We start from the raw sequence: 10,941 nt of genomic DNA on the forward strand, positions 1-10,941 counted from the left end.
GCCGAATGGTAGAACCTGGAACTGAAAAGCCTGGTTTTGAAAAGCAAAGCGGAGAAAAGGCCTGTGCTCTGGACAAATTGGAATATGGAAATATGCGTCCTTTAAATCCAGAGATGTGAACCATTCTCCTGCACCTATGGACTGCATTACCCTCTTTGTATGAATCATCTTGAATGGAAGAATTTTTAAGTACTGGTTGAGGTGCCTGAGATCCAGAATGGGGCGATGACCCCCGTCTTTTTTTGGAATTATGAAATAGGTGGAATAAAACCCAGTCTGTTGTGCGTTGAAGGGCACTTTTGCGATTGCTCCTTTTTGCAAAAGAGCTTGTACCTCTTCCCTCAATACGGGCTCCAATAGTGGGTCCTTGACAGTGGTCATTCTGACCCTTGAAAATGGGGGGGGGGCGCCGTCGAAACTGTAGCCGATACCCGTGAGTTATTGTGGATAAAACCCACTGGTCTGAGACCACTCTCTCCCAACTGGCCCGTGAAAGTTGAGAAGAACAGTCGACGGTCGGCCCCTGACCCCTATGCAGGTCCACCATTACGTCCTGCACCCCTTCGTGAACCTCTCTGATGAGCTCCCCCGCGCGACTGAAATCTCCTCTGGGGATACGGGGCAGGATTTTGTCTTTGGCCATGAAAGCTCTGCCCCGGAACACTAACAGGATTGTCACTTGTATGTCTAGACCAAGCAGGTTGCTGCGGCCTTTGTGTTTCTCTTGACCTCGGTCTGAAGACTGGAGCTGGTTTACGACAAGCTCGCTGGACCGCTTCTCTTGTTGTGATGGAGCGCTCAGCCCTATCCAGCACCTCCTGGGAATCTGAATTAAAAACGTGACCGGGAATTACTGGCAAATTCATTAGTTCGCTTCTTATGGTCTCTGGCAAAGAAGTTTGTGCCAGCCATACCTGCCTACGACATAAAACAGCCGAAGACATCGCCTCCCCCACATCTCGTGTCAATTGTGAGTGAGCCGCCAGAGCAGAATCAACAAGGTTCCTAGAATCCTGGTCATCTGCACTTACTGTTTTCCGTAAGGCTGCCAAGAGGATAGCCAAAGCATTGCCTGTACGAGCTGCACGTGCAGTGGCATTAAAGGATCGTGAGATCAGACGGTCAGTTTTCGCACACTCCTTTTTGGGACAGCGAGGGTTAGCCGATGTATAGGCTGGTCCCAAAGTTGTCCAGGATGCTATTTCCTGTTCTACTGGTGGCATGTCCCCCAGTCCCGTTTCTTTTGGTTAACTGGCATTGGCCAAACGTCTGCAGCCTGCATTAAATTGGGGCTTTTGAGATGGTTTCTTCCATGCTGTCCTCAACATTGAGGTATAATCATCTGCTACTGGAATGCAAGATGGAAAATTAGTCTGAGGTATGCCTTCCCAGATACCCCCGACAGGAGATGGGTCAGGCACAGAAGGCTGCAAACAAAGAATTTTTGCTGCACTTATTACTCTAGCAACAAGAGTATTTGCTGGAAAATCGTCTCTTCCCGTTGATTCGCCATCCACTTCGGCAGAATCTGAATGGGGTCCTTCTCCTTGGCTCTCTCCTTCTGCCTGCTGTGCATCATCAACCAGTGAGTAGGGAGCCAGAAGAGATAATACATCAGCCTCCTCTGCATCAGTTTCAGGATTACCCTGCTGTGCAGGTGGAGGAACGTATTCCTGACCAGGAGGTAGTGATGGTGAAGCTGAGTGACGAGCTTCAATTCGGTCCATCCTCTGCACTAAACTCTGAATAGCAGCCAGGATCTCCAGTTGAGTGTCTTTGTTGCCACTCTCTGCTGGTGGAGCAGGAGTTGGGCGTTTAGCCATATCCACCACTTTCTCATGTCTTGATTTATGCGGTTCATGGCGATCATGTGAGTGCTTATGAGGACGCTTACGACTATGCCTGTCTGATGAGCGTTCCCCCTCCTTACTGTGCTCAGGTACAGAACTGCCTGCTCCCTTAGCACGGTGAATTCGTTCCTCTCTGGGTAGGTCACAAGCCGCACTGCAGGGATTATCCACATCCTCTCTTAAATGTGCCATCCCCAGGCATGAAGGGCATTCCCTATGCCCATCTCGAGGGTCCATTGCTGATTGGCAATGTCGGCAGCCATGAGAGGCCATGATAAGCTCACACCAGGTAAGGCCACACACAATCCCACTGACTGCGAACAGCAGCAAAGGTTGTATCTAGCCCACGAAAGTCAAAAAAGGCCTGTACGCGAACGTACTTAAGAGGCCCTTATTATACCCCAACAACTGCGAACAGTGATATAGGGCTCAAAAGGGAAATAATACTCACCAACTTTTAATGCAGTATATATACTACTTTAATGATGTATACTCTGAGAAAAAAAAACAGAAATAATCCATGATATTGAAGGGCTAATATGTTATAAAGTAGCCTCAGCATATCTGAATAATACAATGCAACTATCTCAACTCAAACACCTATAGCAGAAATTGAGTGTTTGTATTAAAAATATTGCATGGCTAGTATGTAAAACTAGCCTCAAATACCAAATAATAAACATCACAATTCAAGTACAAACAGCATGAATTAAGTGATTGGTACAGATAATGCAAATATACAAATAGACATCACAATTCACAGGGGCACAAGGCACCTGCACCACTTGGGTGATGAATTGAATGATGAAATATTAATTCGTTTCCTACCTGTACCAGGTCTCTAAGGCGAGAAAGGTAAAGAGAACGAGCCGGAAGTTTAATGCGCCTTTTATAGCGCGTGACGTTCCGCTTCCGGGGTCATGGGCATGACTTTGTTTACATAAGGTCTCGAGAGAAGGCGGAACGAAGGTTATCATCCTATTGGACCGTAGTGACGGTCAGAGTGAGGTCGAAACAGATATTTGATGTGTAAATGTAAGAATCATCTCCATCAACTTACCGAGTGGAAATCGCAATGGACCTTGGCATCGTCGCATTCGATGACGTCAGAGTTGTTAAATTACAGGATTTAAAATAAACAAATTAATAATTAAACAACCCATTAATTAATCGAACACAATCGTAGTATAGTAAAATGTATATTTATATGTATATTTATTACCATCAACGAGCCTTTGATAAAAAAATATTTGCCTCCCAGCATGCATCACGTCTAAAGGTAATCAAAGCACTTACCTACATGATCAGAAAACGCTTAAAATGCTACTCCCACGCGCCGTGGAGCGTTGTTAAAGTCACCTCTGAATGTTGTTTTATCTGCAGTTGAACGCGGTTTAAATAAAGCTTCCCTCTGAATGTTGTTTTAACCGCATTTGAGGGTTGTTAAACTCACCGCTGAATGCTATTGATCCTGCAGTTGAACGTTGTTTAACTCACCGCAGACCGTGCTGTTGCAGTTCAGACTGCGAGGGATTTTTAAAATTAAAAACCAGTTGACTGGCCAGATAAATATTGACTTGCGCTGGCATAGATCATTTATTGTTGCCTCTTCCTATTTATTCTTATTTATTATGGTCTGTGGAAGACGTCATGTGACGAGCCCTGGCAGCAACCATAGCAACCAAAAACGTATCAGTTTTACATTATTCTGGCGAGATCTGAAAAATCTGCGTAACATCGAGCAAGCGAGTGATTATGTAAATTCACTGAGTGCATATTATGAAAATAAAATATATATTTCTCGCTAGAAATGTAATCAAAACTTATTTTTATGCAGAAACTAACTCACAATATAGATTTTTCCACTAAAAATGAGAGAAATGTCCGCCATGTTTTTTTGTTCTCACGGCCGGTAGCTTGAAAGTCACGTGACTTGGACGAAAGAAAAACGTAACAGTCATACAATTCAAGGGCCATTAAAAGAATAGGCGAAAAAAAAATGTAACAGTCATACAATTCTAGGGCCATTATTGTAACCCCTCCACGTTTTGCAAATTGGACCAACGTAGTCAGGGTACGTTTTTTCATGAGACTGGGTTGACATTTGACACTGTCCTCCAAAAATAACGACCCAATAATTTGTTTATGCAAGCACCTTATTACGGCATAAAGTAACGTGTTAAAGGATTAGTGCGTTCTAGTGCCAGTAGCGTATACAACCTGTGATTACGTTTTAAGGTTTTTGCCTTATACGCCTCTACGTGTAAATGTAGAAATGTTTTTTTTTTATAAAATTCATCGTTTTAAAGATATTTTGGAGCATCTAATCCCACACATACACCAAACCCAACCACTTCTCAACCATATAAAACACAACACACAAGTAATTATTGCACAAATTGAAAAAAAAATTCTAAAAAGTATTACAACTACTTCGCGTTGCAATATAAAGAAATATAAAGAAATCCATGACTGCAACGCACACAGTCAGATCTCATTCAAACATAAACCAGAACACTAGAGTATGACGCAATCTGCCACGAGAGGGGCGGGGCATAAACTTCTGGACTTCTGGTTCAACGGTGCCTGCATGGTTTAAGTTTGGAGCTCTGTTGAGTTTGTTGGGTTTATTGAGTTTATTGATCATCAAAATCCTTTTTTTCTTATTTTATTCCTATCTATTTAATATAACTTAATATTCAAACCTAATAGTTAAACTCAGGAAAACTTTATTACTAAATGTAACATCTTTTACTAGTAAAGCCCGCTCTTAACATATAGCCTGCTAGTGTCACTAAATGGTCCCAGCTAGCCATAGCATTTGTTTTACACTGTCCATTTACTGTGAATCTATATTCTTTGCTGATCTAATGGCAGACTTATCTGATGTATGTTTTTCATACCTGTGCCCACCTTCGAGTGCAAGTCAGGACCGGCATACGGACCATGTCCCCCCTGTGATGCAGCTTCTGGTGTTCGGAAACTCCACCGCCCAGAATGGAAGTGGTAATGCTGGGTACACACCAAAATATTTTTTACATCTAATAAGATTTTCAAAATGTGATAGACCACAAACATGAGGATAAAAAATCCTTGATTGCACCTATAGTGTGTGGTGTGCCATGATGTATCAAATACCGCACACCACACACAAACAGATTTTTAACCAGAGTTTCAACTGTGAACACAGGAAATCTCGCAAAATCTTGTGAGATTTTAGAATAAGCATGGCGGACGATATGCAGGAAGAAATTTAAATGATAGTGTTTGGAATGATTTTCACAGAAAATTCAGGGGATAAAAGAAAAGGGTGAAGTCATCGCGGGAACCATCAAGATAATCGGGACATAGCTAGGATTATCAGAAGGGGGGAAATTGTCCAAAAATCAGCCCGATTATCTTTTGGTTTGTTCCCAGCATAAGACTCCACTTTTTACTACGTCTCTAATAAAATGTTTTAATATTTTAAATAATAATTTGTTTTAATTTATTTTAAAACAAGTGTTTTTTATGTCATCGTTATATGTATTGTTCACTGTAAAAAAATCCAACTTCAGAATGTTCTTTTAACAAACATAATTAAGTAATTTGAACAAAGATTTTTTGTTGAAGGGGATCAATTAATTATTTTGTGTTCACTGAATGAAATAAGCATAATCATCCAGCTTAAATTTTTATTAATTGTCGACTGGACTTAGATATATAAGTTTTTGTCCAATTAGTTTGCCCAACTTACCAAACTGAGTAATCTGAACAAGCAATAAAAAAACAATGGTCGGAATGGTTCCCAGCATGCATTGCGACATGTTCACTTCTTTGGTTAATATTTAGTAAAAAAGATGAGTGTTTTAATGTTTTCTGGATTTATTTATGTTGTTAATGTTAGTTATATGTTGTATTTAGAGTTATTTTGAAAGATTGATGTTTGTTAATTGAGAACTGTGTGTTCAGTGTAGTGACGGCACAGTGGGTTAGCGCGCATCATTGTTACCTCACAGCCAAAAGAAAATGTCGCTGTGAATGGGTCCTAATAGCTCCACAATATTACTGGCATTGGTAAATGCAGCTTTCTTTGTCAGTCCCCTATTTCCAGCAGCAGGGACTGTGGCGTCCATGTGCCCCGGTGAGTCTTGTAATAAAGGCCAGCAGTAAACATTGTCTTCAGAACATCTGTCCCATAGTTTAATAAACACTCTATGACACAACGATAAGGATATGTGCTGGAACTCTGTGAAATTAATTTGTCCCCGAGTGACACATCAACCTGACCGAACAAACTCCCGATTGGATAGTTAATTAGGCCTACAGGTGCCCTTTCTGCAATGTCAGTCTTGTCAGGATTTTTACATGCTAAAATATCAGAGTGTTGTTTAAATTGATAAAATCTCTGGTTCCTGTTATAAAAAAATTCCAAAGGTGCACTGACTAATAGCGGCGATAAAGGTGTTATTTCTACATGAGTATTTTTAGTTTTAATAAACATAATTTTTCATAATTTAACTCTCTTTGCCGGGGGTCTTTTTGATGATCACTTACGCTAATGTTTCACGACTGATGATTTCTTAGTTGTTTGATCTTTTTTCTTTGGGTTTTGGCCATACCTTTTGCTTTCTGGAGGCGTTTGCACGACATAACCATCAACCCAGAGCTGTCTTGACCGTGGTTATTGTTGAAAGAACTTGATATTGTGTTGCTAACAACATCACTAAGTATGTTTTTTTTGCTGCAGAACATCCTTGATGGGTTCAGAAATTTAATGGGTGCGCATAGCATCTCCTATAGGTATAATTGGGTTCAGTCCTAAAACAACTGTTTTGCAGGACTGTTTTGATAGGACTAACTGGGAGGTCTTTGAACATACAGACCTGGAAGTGTTTACGGATAGTGTTCTTTGTTACATTAAGAACTGCATAGACACTGTCACAGTGGACAAATGCATCCAGGTCTATCCTAATCAGAAGCCCTGGATGAACCGTGATGTCCGACATCTACTGAAGGAAAGGAACATCGCATTCAGGTCCGGCAACAAGGTTCGCTATAATGTGGCTAGAGCTAATCTGAGGAGAAGCATTAAAAAGGCCAAGTTGGATTACAAGAGGAGGATCGAAGACTACCTGGAGAGTAACAATACCAGAGAGGTGTGGCAAGGAGTCCAGCATCTTACCAACTTCAGGTCTAACCTCGGTTCTGCAGAAAGTAACGCCTCGCTGGCAGAGGACCTAAATCTCTTCTTCGCCCGCTTTGAGAGGAAACAACCAGATACACACATACATCATCCTGTGGTCTCTAGTAATTTTACACTTACAGTGGAAGAGGATGAGGTAAGGCATACTTTGCGGACCATAAACCCGAGGAAGGCGGCTGGACCAGATGGTATCGCTGGACGTGTGCTTAAGGACTGTGCGGACCAGCTGGCGGGAGTCTTTACAAGGATTTTCAACCAGTCATTGTCCCAGTCAATGGTACCACCCTGCATGAAGTCCTCCATCATAATACCAATGCCTAAGAAACCCCACATTAATAGTTTTAATGATTACCGGCCAGTTGCACTCACCCCGGTGGTGATGAAGTGCTTTGAAAAACTGGTTCGGAGTCACATCACCTCATACTTTTCACCGACCTTTGACCCATACCAATTTGCATATCGGTCGAACAGATCCACAGAGGATGCCATAGCTACAGCCCTACATACAGCGTTGTCCCATTTGGAGCAGGAGGGAAGCTATGTGCGGCTGCTCTTTGTGGATTATAGCTCCGCGTTTAATACCATCCTTCCTCACAAACTGGTGGACAAACTGGTTGCATTGGGACTTCCATACTCTACCTGCACATGGATAAAGAGCTTCCTGTCTGATCGTAACCAGAGGGTGAGAGTGGGTTCGCACACATCTATGGCCCTTAGTCTCAGCACTGGCTCCCCACAGGGCTGTGTGCTGAGCCCTCTGCTCTACACCCTGTACACTTATGACTGCACCCCTGCCCACCACAGTAATACCTTCGTTAAATTTGCTGACGATACCACAGTGGTGGGGCTCATCACCAAGGGGGACGATACTGCCTATCGGGACGAGGTGGAAAGGCTGACAGAATGGTGTGGGGAAAATAACCTGTTACTTAACGTCTCAAAGACTAAGGAAGTAATTATTGACTACAGGAGGAAGAAAACTGATATCTCACAACTGTACATCAGCGGAGTCTGTGTGGACAGAGTGTCAGACTTCCGCTTTTTGGGAGTTCACATCGAGGAGGATCTTACTTGGAAGGTGAATACCTCTGAGCTGCTAAAAAAGGCTCAGCAGAGACTGTACTTCCTGAGAGTGCTCAGGAAGAATAACATCACCCAGAGACTGCTGATGTCCTTTTATCTGAGCTCCATTGAGAGCATTCTAACGTACTGTATATGTGTATGGTACAGTAGTTGTACAGTAGCTCAGAAGAGAACACTCCAAAGTGTTATCAAATCTGCTCAGAAAATTGTTGGTTGTCCTCTTCCTTCTCTGGAAGAATTACACCGCTCCCGCTGCCTTAAAAAAGCCCAGAACATTATTAAAGACAATTCACACCCTGGCCATTCACGCTTTGAGTTGTTGCCATCAGGCAGACGGTACAGAGTAATTAAAACAAGGACTAATAGACTTAAGAACAGTTTTTATCCTATAGCAGTTACTGCACTTAATGCTGCTAATCCAAAATTATGTGCAAAAAGCGATTAGGATAACTATGACTAAAGGTTTGTGGATGCCTGTTTATTTTAGGTGTATTATATTTTTATATTTTAGCTGCTTTTATTTATTTTTATGGGTGTGTGTGTGTTAATATAAGTGTGTGGCACTGTTTTTAGATGGCACTTTAATTTCGTTGTACTTGTTACAATGACAATAAATTTGAACTTGAACTTGAACAGCCAATTTCCGGTAAAACTTTAACAAAACACTGGCCGTTGCTGTTAAAAATACCCTGTTTTTAGGTTTTAGAGACTTGTTCATTTCACTAATCAGCAATATAACATTTTCATACTACCCTGATTTTATTAAACATTGTCTACTCTCCAATAAAGTATTGGATGATCCTATTTCTATATTTAAATCAAAAATTGCATCTTCAGTACTAAATGTGAACCATGTTCTCAAAGTTTACATTTAAAGGTCCAAATCTGAATTCTCATCATTCACAGGTCCGGAAAATCTGGTTATTATATAAAATTGTCACGCATGGTAATAACTTTATGTAAATCATTTGTTTATATATCAAATCAACACAAATAGTTTGGAAAAAGTATTTTCTAATAAAGTACATTCATAACAAATGTGTATTTTGCATTTAAAGTAAAAATATTTAAACATGAAACACAAGAAGTATGCCAAAAGTAACCAGGTGCAAAATACAGAGCAACCTAATTAGAGAAATGGCACAGTTTGTTTTCCATCAGATGCATAAACCATGGCAAAAAAAGGTGTGGATGGTAGACTGAGACACTGACCTAAATTAGGGGTGCACCTATTCACCTTATTCCGCCCCGCCCATTTTTAATTCTTCACTCTTCCACATTTTTTCAACCCACTTCCGCTGCTAACATGGCACAGCCCATTCAGTAGCTAGTTTGGTGGTTAGAAGATTGTTTGTAGTTCCCTATAACTTTGGCAAAATGACAAATAACACTAAGGGCCCTATTTTAACGATCTGAAACGCAAGTGCGAAGCGCAACGCGCAAGTGAGTTTGTGGGCGGATCTTGGGCGCTGTTGCTATTTTCCCGGCGTGAGAAATAACTCTTGCGCCGGGCGCAAATCAATAAGGGGTTGGTCTGAAGTAGGTTCATTATTAATAGGTGTGGTTTGGGCGTAATGTCAAATAAACCAATCAGAACGCTGTCCAACGTTCCCTTTAAACGCAAGGGCGCAATTTCCATGGCGGGTTGCTATTATTATGACGGATATACCAGGCGCACGCCAGGAGCGGTTTACAGCTGAGGAGACCGACGTTCTTGTAAGAGCAGTCAAAGACAGAGAAGTTGTTTTGTATGGGGATAGGAGAAACCCGCCCAAATCAGCGTCGGTTAAACATACGTGAGAGGAAATAGCCACAGTCTCAGCTGGCATCCCCATCGTTGCGCCAAGCGCTACAATGATGTCAGGAGACGGAGGAATCCCAAGCTTGCCAGCATAAATCGGGAACGCCATGTAACGGGAGGTTGATCTGCCTCTACACAGATCTGTGTCCAACCTTACCGCTGAAAGGGTTTGGGGGCTTTGAAATCGGACCCAAGAAACGCAAGCAAGGTCCAACCCCAAAGTACTCTTACAAATCAAGTTCATATACATTAACCTCTTCAACCCTGAGGACCCTGTCCCGGGTCCAGAATTTCGTATTTTGACTTAATATAAAATATTCTTTTAATCTTTGATGCTCCGTCATGGACCCCAGTAACACATATGAGATACTGTTTGAAAGCTTAGAGTCTCTACTTTCTGCAGATATGCATCACTTTGACATATCTTTTACTGTAAGAAAGTTATTTACACTTAATTTACACTATCACCCCCCCAATATTTTATTATATCATTTAATATTTACATATTTCATATTTTTCAAAAATGACAAACATGGGCAAGTCTTATATCAAATGAAAGCTCTCATTCTCAGGAATAGGGCTACAGTGTTATTTTTGCTCTATTATTAACACATATCCAACAATCGCTGAATGAATAATAAGGTAAAAAATGGTCTTTTGTAAACATATGTGAAACTTGAGTGTGGACTGCCTCAGATAGCACAGATAGCCACAAATGATACACCATCTTTTATTTTAGGTCCTACTCTAAACAATGAGTCCATTCACAGCATTTTCTTTGGTTGTGTGCATATATAATCCCTTGCTATTTATTATATGTGCAAAACAAAAAATTAATATTTATATGAAAAATGTATTTTCACACCCTTTAGTAAAATAAGAATAACTTTTGAATGCGACATGCTAAAGAGTTCATTCTTTTTTTTTGGTGTTTACTGTCTGCTGCTGCTAACAACCAGAACTGTCTGCAGTCTGCTAGAGCACCCAGAACCAGAGTTATACACTATCAAAGACAGTATTTA

The sequence above is a fragment of the Paramisgurnus dabryanus genome, chromosome 15, assembly GCF_030506205.2.
Source record: "Paramisgurnus dabryanus chromosome 15, PD_genome_1.1, whole genome shotgun sequence".
In the NCBI taxonomy this organism is placed as follows: domain Eukaryota; kingdom Metazoa; phylum Chordata; class Actinopteri; order Cypriniformes; family Cobitidae; genus Paramisgurnus; species Paramisgurnus dabryanus.